This window comes from Salmo salar, chromosome ssa05 (assembly GCF_905237065.1).
Source record: "Salmo salar chromosome ssa05, Ssal_v3.1, whole genome shotgun sequence".
Classification (NCBI taxonomy): Eukaryota; Metazoa; Chordata; class Actinopteri; order Salmoniformes; family Salmonidae; genus Salmo; species Salmo salar.
The window spans coordinates 26,047,724-26,060,793 of record NC_059446.1 but is presented as its reverse complement, the minus strand read 5'-3'; positions in this window follow the sequence as shown (position 1 = coordinate 26,060,793).

The window sequence follows — 13,070 nt, the reverse complement described above, 5'->3', positions numbered from 1 at the left end:
ATTGTTTTCCCCTCTCATCTATCTACACACAATACCACATAATGACAAAGCAAAACAGTTTTTTAGAAATTTTTGCAAATGTTTAAAAAAATTAAATTGAGATATTACATTTATCAAAGTATTCAGACCCTTTTCTCAGTACTTTGTTGAAGCCCCGTTGGCAGTGATTACAGCATCGAGTCTTCATGGGTATGACGCTACAAGCTGGGCACACCTGTATTTGGGGAGTTTCTCCCATTCTTCTCTGCAGATTTTCTCAAGCTCTGTCAGGTTGAATGGGGAACATTGCTGCACAGCTATTTTCAGGTTTCTCCATAGATGTCCGATTGGGTTGAAGTCCGGGCTCTGGCTGGGCCTCTCAAGGACATTCAGAGAGTTGTCCCGAAGCCACTCCTGCGTTGTGTTGGCTGGGTGCTTAGGGTTGTTGTCCTGTTGGAAGGTGAACCGTCGCCCCAGTCTGAAGTCCTGAGCGCTCTGGAGCAGGAACTCCAAGTGGGCTGTCATGTCCCTTTTACTGAGGAGTGGCTTCCAACTGGCCACTCTACCATAAAGGCCTGATTGGTGGAGTGCTGCAGAGATGGTTGTCCTTCTGGAAGGTTCTCCCATCTCCACAAAGGAACTCTGGAGGTCTGTCAGTCTCGGCGCTCTATGGACAATTCCTTCAACCTCATGGTTTGGTTTTTACTCTGACATGCACTGTCAACTGTGTGTGCCTTTTCAAATCATGCCCAATCAATTGAATCTACCTGTCACGACCGTCGTATGAATAATTGGACCAAGGCAGAGCCTGAGTAGAGTTCCACATTTTAGTGATAGTGAAACTTCCAAAACAACAAATATATAACGATCGTGAAATACATAGCGCACATAGGCACTCATACAAAACAATATTCCACATAGCAGGTGGGAAAAAGGACACACTAAGTATGATCCCCAATTAGAGGTAACGAGATGCAGCTGCCTCTAATTGGGAACCATACACACACACCAACATAGAAATATAATACCTAGAAACCCCCCTAGTCACGCCCTGACCTAAAACACCATAGAGAACCCTGAGGGCTCTCTATGGTCAGGGCGTGACACTACCACAGTTGGACTCCAATCAAGTCGTAGATACATCTCAAGGATGATCAATGGAAACAGGATGCACCTAAAATCAATTCTGAGTCTCATAGAAAAGGGTCTGAATACTTACGTAAATAAGGTATTTCAGTTTTTTTAAATCTTCAATACATTTGCAAACGTTTGTCATTATGGGGTGTTGTGTGTAGATAGATGTGGGGGGAAAAAAATGATTTAATACATTTTAGAATAAGGCTGTAACGTAACAAAATGTGGAAAAAGTCGATGTGTCTGAATACTTTACGAATGCACTGTATCCCGGATGGGTTGACATTTCACCTATCAAAGTCTTCATCCACTTGATGTCACTAGCTAGCTATCCAGCTAATGTTAGCTAGGCAACGTTATCCATGAAGCTAGCCCCTGATAAGTCATTCGGGTAACCTGTGCCTTGCGAGGCTGCTTACTATAGCCAAGTGAATGTCAGTAGCTCATCACAATACTAGCTTTTTTCTTATTCACTGTTTCACCGGCAGCCCATCCAACAGCTCCAGATCGAGTGCATTACAGACAGCAGTAAGCCATGGCACCAGGTTGTAAACAGGAAGTAATGAGCCCGCACATGTACATCTTTTGTATGTGGTTCCAAATGAACTAAAGTCAGCTCTTGCAAGGCACCTATGTGACCGACGGGCTTGATTTGGTTTTATGTAGTAAAATTAGAAATTGTATTTTTTACATTGGATAAAAGTAGAGACTCAGAGCTGAAAATGATATATCATACACTACAGTTGAGGAACAATGGGAAATAAATTCTGCTTTGAAAGTGGATAAACTTGTAACTTCCCTTTTGAGAAAATGTCCCTTGAATGTTTTTTTTCACCTACTGGAGAGCTCTTCTTTGTCTACACCCATTCAGCATCATTCACATCCTCTAAAGTGCTAGCCCCACCCATCTTTCTAAGGAATTATATGTGATGCCATGTACTAAACAACCAAAGATTTCAAGACTAAGGCTGGTTTATACTACAGGTGTGTTCGTAAATTTAATCTTGAGTGCGTTTGTAAACTCAGAGCGTTGTCAGATTGTCCGTTTGTAAATTCAGAGCGTTCCACTCTCGGAGCGCACTGAACACTCTGGCCGAGGAGTAGGGTTGATCCGAGCGTTCTGACCTAACAACAGCAGTCAAGCACCCAAGCTAACTGGCTAGATTTTCCTAGCTTGCTAGCTACTTCCAGACACAATGAGAGAACAATGAGAGAACACCTCACTCTGACCATTTTACTCGCCCTAGCAGAGCTGTTTAGGCTGTTTTTATGTTATCCAGAGTGCTGGCAACAATTTAATTACACTTTTTTGGCAATGTTTATTGACACTGGCCATATTCAACGGGTGTTGAGCGTCTGTGAATTCATCAGTTATTCTGCGCTCTGGCACACTCACACGAGAGTGCTCTGAAATCGGAGTAGATAGCCAGAGCCAGCTACATCTATACATCTATCTAGATAGCCAGAACCAGCTACATCTATCGACAGTTGTCGCAGTGACATCATGAACATTCTATTGAAATGGTTACTCGTATAGTGGAGTCTTTTGTTTAGACATATAGCTAAATAGCTAAACAATGAACCATAATCCCAACTCATAACGTTACTACCCTGCATGAATCTGCAGGTAGCTAACCAACCAGGTTCAATGTTAGCTAGCTAACATTAGGCTATAACTAGCAATGCAAATGGCTCTGAGATATGAATAATATAATTACACAGATCATACACATAACGTTAGCTAGTGATTCAGCTAGCTAGCTAGCTAGCAATACACTTTCATTTGAAATGAAAATGACTTTCTGACCAAATTAAAAACGTGTAATATCTGAAAGTTTAGCTAGCTAGACTATCTTGCCCATATACATGGATGGATGCTTCTCCCTCTCTGTCATGGATGCCATGGTTACCCTTAGTTTGAATATGTACTCCAGTGACAGGTGTTTCATACAACAGCCTTCTGTGTGTTCTCTTTTCAACTCCTATCGTGGAAATACAAATCAATAATGAGGAGAGACAAGGTCAATCACCAATCAGGATATTACTTTATTCAAAACATATGAATAACATTGATTAATTATTGCAATAATGAAGCTGATCAACGAATGGGTCGTTGAGAGCCCAACGAGCGGATTTGAGCCACATCATTTTATAGCAAAGTACATCCTCCTGAATGTTCTTGAAAAAAACCAGATGTATGGAATGGGTCACAAGGTGAGACTTGATAAATGAGAAAGGAGTATCCCCCAGCCAGATAGCGTTTGTTGTGAAGACTGTTCTTATTGTAAGAAAACCAGAGTTTGGCCCCTAAGACAAGGCTCTAATCTCGTCCCTGGTACCTCACAGCACAGAAATACCCCTATTTCAAAAGTATAGACACAATATAGTTCTAAGAACCCTATTCTGTTGCATAAATCAACCATTTGATGCAATAACAGTATTATCACATAATGTTGTGATTTCACCAACAACACTTTTTTCACCAACAACACACAACATATTTGCAATCAAACGCAATAATTTTCTCCATCTCCTTAGCTATCATACTCTAATTCCCCTGATTTTAAAACTCTGTCCTTCAGAAAGTGGAAAGCAACACTTACGCAGTTCTACTAGGCGATATCTTTCAAAAAAGCCGTGTTAGAAAGGATTACATACACATACTGACCAGCTCAAATAGACAGAAGCATGCTACATAGCAGACCAATCCGAACTCATCTCTCGGAATGTCCAGCCCACTCATTATCTCAGCCAATCATGGCTAGCGGGAAGGTTGCTGGTTTTTTCTGTGGCTAAACCAACTAGGCTCGTATTTATAGATGGCATACAAGTTTGTTATTAAGACACATGAAAGTTCACATGTTCCAGAAGGCATTTCTGGCCCAAAATAACATTTTGATAAAAATAAAAAGTTTACGTTCAAATGGCTCTCATGTTTAGTAGTGACATGCGACATACAGTATGCCTAGTTTCCTGAAACAAGTCACCTACAGTCAGATTGAAATGTACGTCATTTTATCACGAAACACACTATATTGACGCGGAAAAATCCTACATTTAATTTACGATTTCCCTGTTCAAGCCCAAATATCATACTTTGACTAAAACGATGACTTGACTTAAATCGTTGTGCAACATCACAGGTAAACTCTGAGCATCGTCTTTCAGCTGAAAAAGTGTATTTTCGCTGGTTTGGACATTTTATTGAACATTTAATCTGTCATCCATTTACTTTTCACTTTTCTCCTGTCAGTGCCTCCAAAAAAATGGATGGGTGGTTTTTGGTGTGTGCTGACTTCTGTCTCTTTTCGATTAGCCAATTTCTTCCTAGCAGCCAGCTACAGGTTGTAAAATCTCTGTTGTGCTTCAAATGAGGGCATTGCAGAATAATTGCTTTTGCCATCTGGGATGTTGTGTCATTTGTTTGGATAATGGACGCCAGCCAGCCATTGTTTATTTGCAACTTACGAGAATAATAACCCTCCCAAATAAAGAGGGGTTAACTGAGACTTTAGTTGAATTGAGGCCCTGGGTCTGAACCTCACCCTGTGCATCTGGGTTCTGGACTTCCTGATGGGCCGCCCCCAGGTGGTGAAGGTAGGAAACACCTCCACCTCGCTGATCCTCTGCACGGGGGCCCCACAAGGGTGCATTCTCAGCCCCTCCTGTACTCCCTGTTTACCCATGACTGCATGGCTACGCACGGCTCCAACTCAATCATCAAGTTTGCAGATGACACAACAGTAGTAGGCCTGATTACCAACAATGACGAGACAGCCTATAGGGAGGAGGTGAGGGCCCTGGGAGAGTGGTGCCAGGAAAATAACCTCTCAGTCAATGTCAACAAAACAAAGGAGCTGATCCTAGACTTCAGGAAACAGCAGAGGGAGCAGCCCCCTATCCACATCGACGGGACAGCAGTGGAGAAGGTGGAAAGCTTCAAGTTCCTCGGCGTACACATCACTGACAAACTGAAATGGTCCACCCACATAGACAGTGTGGTGAAGAAGGTGCAACAGCACCTCTTCAACCTCAGAAGGCTGAAGAAATTTGTCTTGGAACCTAAAACCCACACAAACTTTTACAGATGCACAATTGAGAGCATAATCCCGGCCTGTATCACCGCCTGGTATGTCAATTGCACTGCCCGCAACTGCAGGGCTCTCCAGAGGGTAGTGGGGTCTGCCCAATGCATCACTGGGGGCAAAATACCTGCCCTCCAGGACACCTACAGCACCCGATGTCACAGGAAGGCCAAAAACATAATGAAGGACAACAACCACCCGAGCCACTGCCTGTTCACCCCGCTTTCATCCAGAAGACGAGGCCAGTACAGGTGCATCAAAGCTGTGGCCGAGAGACTGAAAAACAGCTTCTATCTCAAGGCCATCAGACTGTTAAATTGCCATCAATGCACATTAGAGGCTGCTGCCCTACATATTGTACATAGACTTGAAATCACTGGCCACTTTAATAATGGAACAGTAGTCACTTTAATGTTTACATATTTTGCATTACTCATCTCATATGTATATACTGTATTCTATCCTACTGTATCTTAGTCTATGCCGCTCTGACATTGCTCATCCAAATATTTATATATTCTTAATTCCATTCCTTTACTTTAGATTTGTGTGTATTGTTTGTATTGTTGTGAAATTGTTCGTTATTACTTAGATATTACTGCACTGTTGGAGCTAGAAATAAAAAAAAATTGCCACACCCACGTATATGTGACCAATAACATATGATTTGATTTGTAATAAATTGGTCCTGAACATCTCTCAAACTAAAAGTATTTTATTTGGTACAAATAATTTTCTAGACCTCAGCTGAATCTGGTAATGAATGGTGTGGCTGTTGAACAAGTTGAGGAGACTAAATTACTTGGTGTTACCTTAGATTGTAGACCTATCAAATCAAATCAAATGTATTTATATAGCCCTTCTTACATCAGCTGATATCTCAAAGTGCTGTACAGAAACCCAGCCTAAAACCCCAAACAGCAAGCAATGCAGGTGTAGAAGTACGGTGGCTAGGAAAAACTCCCTAGAAAGGCCAAAACCTAGGAAGAAACCTAGAGAGGAACCAGGCTATGAGGGGTGGCCAGTCCTCTTCTGGCTGTGCCGGGTGGAGATTATAACAGAACATGGCCAAGATGTTCAAATGTTCATAAACGACCAGCATGGTCAAATAATAATAATCACAGTTGTCGAGGGTGCAACAAGTCAGCACCTCAAGAGTAAATGTCAGTTGGCTTTTCATAGCCGATCATTGAGAGTATCTCTACCGCTCCTGCTGTCTCTAGAGAGTTGAAAACAGCAGGTCTGGGACAGGTGGCACGTCCGGTGAACAGGTCAGGGTTCCATAGCCGCAGGTAGAACAGTTGAAACTGGAGCAGCAGCACGGCCAGGTGGACTGGGGACAGGAAGGAGGAAGGAGTCCTCATGTCAGGTAGTCCTGAGGCATGGTCCTAGGGAAGAGGTCCTCCGAGAGAGAGAAAGAAAGAAAGAGAGAATTAGAGAGAGCATACTTAAATTCACACAGGACATCAGATAAGACAGGAGAAATACTCCAGATCTAACAGACTGACCCTAGCCCCCCGACACATAAACTACTGCAACATAAATACTGGAGGCTGAGACATGGTCAAAACATATAGATTCAATGGTTTTACAGATGGGGGAGGTCTGTCCATAATAAGGAGATGCTCTGGTTTTTTGACACCACACTCCACAAATTCCTGCAGGCTCTAGTTTTATCTTATCTTAATTATTGTCCAGTCATATGGTTAAGTGCTGCAAAGAAAGACCTAGATAATATGCAGCTGGCCCTGAACAAAGCCACATGTCTTGCTCTTCATTTTAATCAGAGGGCTAATGTTAATACTATGCATGCCAGTCCCTCTTGGCTAAGAGTGGAGGAAAGACTGACTGCGTCACTTCTTGTTTTTAAAAGAACCATTCATGTGTTGGAAATTCCAAATTGCTAGCATACAGTACTGACACACACACTTTCCCCACCAGTCATGCCACCAGGGGTCTTTTCACAGTCCCCAGACCCAGAACAAATTCAAGAAAACGTACAGGATTATACAGAGCCATGAGTGCATGGAACTCCCTTCCACTTTATATAGCGCAAGTGAACAGCAAACCCGGTTTCAAAAACAAAACAACACTGCACGGTCCAACGCATCTCCCCATGTGACCTGCTTGTTGTGTGTATATAGTGACGTGTGTGTAACTGATAGATGCACACACACCAAGTTAATGTTTTTAAATGTATGTAAATTGTAAAGTATTTTTTCTGTAATGTCTTTTTCGTTATGTGTCGGACCCCAGTTAAACTATCTGTCGCCATTGGCTAATGGGGATCCTAAAAATCTAATCAAAACCATGAAGGCATTTGTTAGTGTATACAAATCAAGCAGTGAAAACTCCAGAAGCATATGCTATATTGCTGTGTTCAAACAACCGCCAAGCAATATGAGATGTGGCAAGCCAAGTGGTGACACTGTCCACACAACTTGACAAAAACAAATGTACACCTACAATATAAAGATGTGACACAAGTTGACTCCCATAAAAGTATACCAATACCAAAAGAAACACAATTTCTGCATGTCGAATGCAGTGAACCAGCGTGAAGGTCTGACGTCAGTAGGCGTCGCTTTCATGGATGAAACCCCATGGCAGCGGCGAACTCAAGACACCGCGTCACCCAGATCACGTCACTGCTACCTTGCTGCAGGGAAACATGAGGAGGTGAGCATGAGCACTTGTTAACATCTTTATTGCGTCACACTCACATTGAAGAACACCAAAAGATAGTCCCTTTTGGGACTTTCACTCCGATAAGGTTACAGTATATTCAGAAAGTTCCTCATTAATCTACACACAATACCCCATAATGAAAAAGCGAAAACTGGTTTTTAGAAAATGTTGCAAATGTATTAAACATAAAAACAGAAATAGCATATTTACATAAGTATTCAAACCCTTTGCTATGAGACTCGAAATTGAGCTCAGGTGCATCTTGTTTCCATTGATCATCCTTGAGATGTTTCTACAACTTGATTGGAGTCCACCTGTGGTAAAAACCAAGATTGAACTCTTTGGCCTGAATGCCAAGCGTGAGGACACCTGGCACCATCCCTACGGTGAGGCATGGTGGTGGCAGCATCATGCTGTGGGGATGTTTTTAGTGTCAGGGACTGGGAGACTAGGTAGGATCGATGGAAAGATGAACAGAGCAAAGTACAGAGAGATCCTTGATGAAAACCTGCTCTAGAGAGCTCAGAACCTCAGACTGGGGCGAAGGTTCATCTTTCAACAGGACAACGACCCTAAGCACACAGCCAATACAACGCAGGAGTGACTTCGGGACAAGTCTCTGAACGTCCTTGAGTGGCCCAGCCAGAGCCCGGCTGAAATAGCTGTGCAGCGACGCTCCCCATCCAACCTGACAGAGCTTGAGAGGATCTGCAGAGAAGAATGAGAGAAACTCCCCAAATTCAGGTGTGCCAAGCTTGTAGCATCATACCCAAGAAGGCTGAAGGCTGTAATCGATACCAAAGATGCTTCAAGAAATGACTGAGTAAAGGGTCTGAATACTTATGTAAATGCGATATTTGCAAACATTTCTTAAAACCTGTTTTTGCTTCGTCATTATGGGGTATTATGTGTTGATTGATGAGGATCTTTTTTTCATTTTCTTTTTACATTTTAGAACAATAAAATCCTGAAAAAGTCAAGGGGTCTGAATACTTTCCGAATGCACTATATATGCCGCTTTGTACAGTTCAGAAAGCAGCCCCTGCTAAAAGGGAAACAATGAGGGGGTGAGGGGTCAGAGGGCGAGTACTCCGATCCTACACTTCCAAAAGGGTTCTGCGGGTGTCCCCATAGAAAAACCCTTTTGGGTTCAAACAAAAGGGTTGAACTTAAAACCGAAACGGGTTCTTCAAAGAGTTCTCCTATGGGGAAAGCCGAAAACCCCTTTTTGGTTCTAGATAGCACCTTCATTTCTAAGAGTGTACTTAAGTGTCACCCTCACAAAGTAACACTTAGAAGATACATTGTCTGTTTTACTGTATGTTTTCTTGACTCTCAGATGACGTCCTTGATATCCCCAGCCAGCAGTCAGCAGCTTTGGTGTGGGACTCCAGAACGGCAGTACCCTTATATGGCGAAATATCCATCCTGATAGGGGCCGGTCAGTTGATTCAACACCCATTGGTTTAATGTACATTAGGCTTTAATGTCACTGATGGTGCTTAACGTTTCTAAGTAACACATTGAAGTAAGTGAGTCGTTTGGCAGAGTATCTAAATGATGTCAGTCTCAGTCATTTTGCTCTAGATAATATTATGTAAAGAGTACTTACCCTCCCCGCTCGGGCCCCAAATGCTGATCTGGCATCTGACTCGATGTGTGAACTTCAACTTTTGCTTTATCTCTATTCATCATAACTCATTATGGGGCCGAACAGCTGGCGATATGGGGATGCAGCGTCATCGTGACCCATCTATCCATCCACTTCCATCTGTTTCAGACCATTAACTCAGTAGATGGCCCTGTATCTGGCGTAAATGCCTTCCTAGAGCCCTCTAATCCTGCTCATCTAACTCCTCGTCTGTCTGCTCATTTCAAAAACCTTTGTGTTCTTTCCATCGCCATGCCAACAGATGCATCCAAAATGGGATGTGAACCGCAGACTGGGGGAAACATTTGATTTTGATTTAATTTGAACAGCAAATCTGGTTTGAAAAAACAAATGAAGCAACATTATTTTTCTATGCCTATATGCAACCTGTAGATGTGAAACTGAATGTCTGGACATGCAAAATAAAATCCCCAGTTTGCCAGGATTTAGGAAAGAACATAGTATCCCGGAGAAGTGCCCGACCGGAACACAAACTGGGGTCCTTGCAACTGTCAGTCACACCTTAACCATTATGCCAAGAGGTCCAAACATCTTGACGAGATCGCTAGGTGTTGTAAGGTTGCTTCACTACTCATTCCTTCAAAAAGCACATTCCCCTGTGCTTCACTCAAAGTCCCTGGTGCTGGGAACCATTGAGATATGCTTTTGAGGGCCGAACCAGGGTGACAGTTTTTTATTTTATTTGTTCTTTTTAGAATGATCTTATCAAAACGCTCAGATTAAAAGCTTAAATATCACAACATTTCTTGTAAAAAAATATTTTTAAAACACAGCTACTCATAAACGATCACGGGCAACAGCCTAACATCTGTGACAGGCACTTGTTTTGAATTTTCAAAGGGCGGTCTAATTTAATGATAACATTAACTAACCATGTCTGGGTGTTTCTTCACTAATTTATTCATTAGCGCACCAGGGCTGTGTCCTTTGAAATATACCAGAGACCTTTAGATTGGCCCTCCTTGGTGGAATGCTCCAGGGTTTCCCCTAGGTACAGATCTCAGATCAGCTTCCCCTCTCTGAGTGTCACGTCCTGGCCAGTATAAGGGTTAATTGTCATTGTAGTTTGGTCAGGACGTGGCAGAGGGTATTTGTTTTCTGTGGTTCGGGGTGGTGTTTTGGAAAAAGGGCGTTTGATTTAGTATTTCCGGGTTTTTGGTTTATGGTCTATGTTTATGTATTTCTATGTGGAGTCTAGTGAGTGTGTTTCTATGGTTGATTAATTGGGGTTGGGACTCTCAATTGAAGGCAGGTGTTTTCTCTTTGCCTTTGATTGAGAGTCCCATATATTAGGGTGTGTTTGTCATTTGTAGGAGATTGTTCTGTGTTTAGCCTTGTGCCTTACAAGACTGTTTTGTTGATCGTTCGTTCTTTTGTTATTTTTGTGTTCATTTTGAATTTATTAAACGTCAAGATGAGCATACACATACCTGCTGCATTTTGGTCCCCCTTTACCAACGACAACCGTGACACTGAGCTTAACCTTAATCATTATGCTAAACTGACCCAAGATCATGTATGTATGTACAGGAAAATAGAACAAAATGGTTGGAGGTGTACAGTCTGGGGGATTGTAGTACTCTGGGAAGAGCCTGAATCTCAACTGTCCTAACAACATGGTGACTTGGTGACAATTGTGAATGTTAGAACATTCAAACGTATTTCTCAGTGCTAGCCTAACACTCATTTCTCACATTGGACTAAAGCATATTGAAGTGCCATTACCATGCTTCTAAGACCCATGGCTGTGGTGAGGGACTATTGTGACTAGCTACTCAATAGAAAAGCATGCCATTCAACAAGCTTTGACAAGACAATCTGCTCAGCTCTGGTTATTAATGCATTATAAATGAATGGATTACGAATCATGAATAAATTAATTTATAGGAAATCCTAGCAGATATAGATGTGGGAAAGTGGAGTGTTGATGCCTATTTGAGTATAGAAATCTGAATTTATGAGAGATGAATAAGAGAAGTGTTGAGTTACATAAACTTGAGTTCACAAAGCTGAATTGTGAGGATAGAGCTTCCCCACAGCATGGGGATGTTTTCATGGTTCGGGCTAGGCCCCTTAGCTCCAGTGAAGGGCAATCTTAAGGCTACAGCATACAATAACATTCTAGACGATTCTGTGCTTCCAACTTTGTGGCAACAGTTTGGGGAAGGCCCTTTCCTGTTTCAGCATGACAATGCCCCCGTGCACAAAGCGAGGTCCATACAGAAATTGTTTGTTGAGATCGGTGTGGAAGAATTTGACTGGCCTGCACAGAGCCCTGACCTAAACCTCATCGAACAACTTTGGGATGAATTGGTACGCCGACTGCGAGCCAGGCCTAACTGCCCCAAATCAGTGCCCAACCTCACTAATGTTCTTGTGGCTGAATGGAAGCAAGTCCTCGCAGCAATGTTCCAACGTCTAGTGGAAAGCCGTCCCAGAAGAGTGGAGGCTGTTATAGCAGTGACGGGAGGTCCAATTCCATATTAAATCCCATGATTTTGGAATGAGATGTTCGACGAGCAGGTGTCCACATACTTCTGGTGATGTAGTGTATAATTCTTGTGAAAATACAAAATAGTGTACTTGTTGCACCAACTCAAAACAATAGTTCTGGGGGTATCACAGTGGTATCAACTAGACCAGTTTGATGCTTCTTTGCCCAGATCGGTTTGTGCTTATGCGTGCATTTAGTTTGTATAGTGTAAGGAGAGGAAACCATCAGGTAAGTCTTGACAGATCAACTTAATATCACTGGTGTTGGTTTCTGGTGTCACGCCCTGACCATAGTGAGCCCTTGGTTCTCTATGGTGTAGTAGGTCAGGGCGTGACTAGGGGGTGATCTAGTATGTATATTTCTATGTTGGTGCTAATATGGTTCCCAATTAGAGGCAGCTGTTTATTGTTGTCTCTAATTGGGGATCATATATAAGTAGCTATTTTTCCCACCTGTGTTTGTGGGATATTGTTTGTGTTTAGTTGCCTGTGTGCACGTCATGACTTCACATTTCGTTATTGTTTTGTTTGTTTCACGGAGATTAAAATTATGTGGAACTATACTCACGCTGCGCCTTGGTCCGCTCATTACGATGAACGTGACATCTGGGCAAAAGTACTGGGCCAAATTGTTACTCATTATCATTAAATACACGGTTGGACCTTCAGTCTTAGCAGGCTGAGATTTGTTTTAGCCATCATGTGGTGCCAATGTTATTCCAGCCTTTCAGCGCTTACTGTCCTTTGTCTTATTTCCAAAAACACAACAAAGTACTGTTGCTGAATCTAATTCAATGTTTTGATTCAAATCTTGCCTGGAATAGCTGTTGTGCTTGTATTACAATGCCATTAACCCTCCAGGCCACACAATATCAGATAAACATACAATTTGGGTTGATATTGATTCCTTTGTGAAGAAACATTAATGTTGAAGATTTTGTGGTCGAAATCTAAGTTACAATGTGACAAACTGTATGTTGATGAATTTTAGCAAATTCAACCAACAGATACCATGTGAT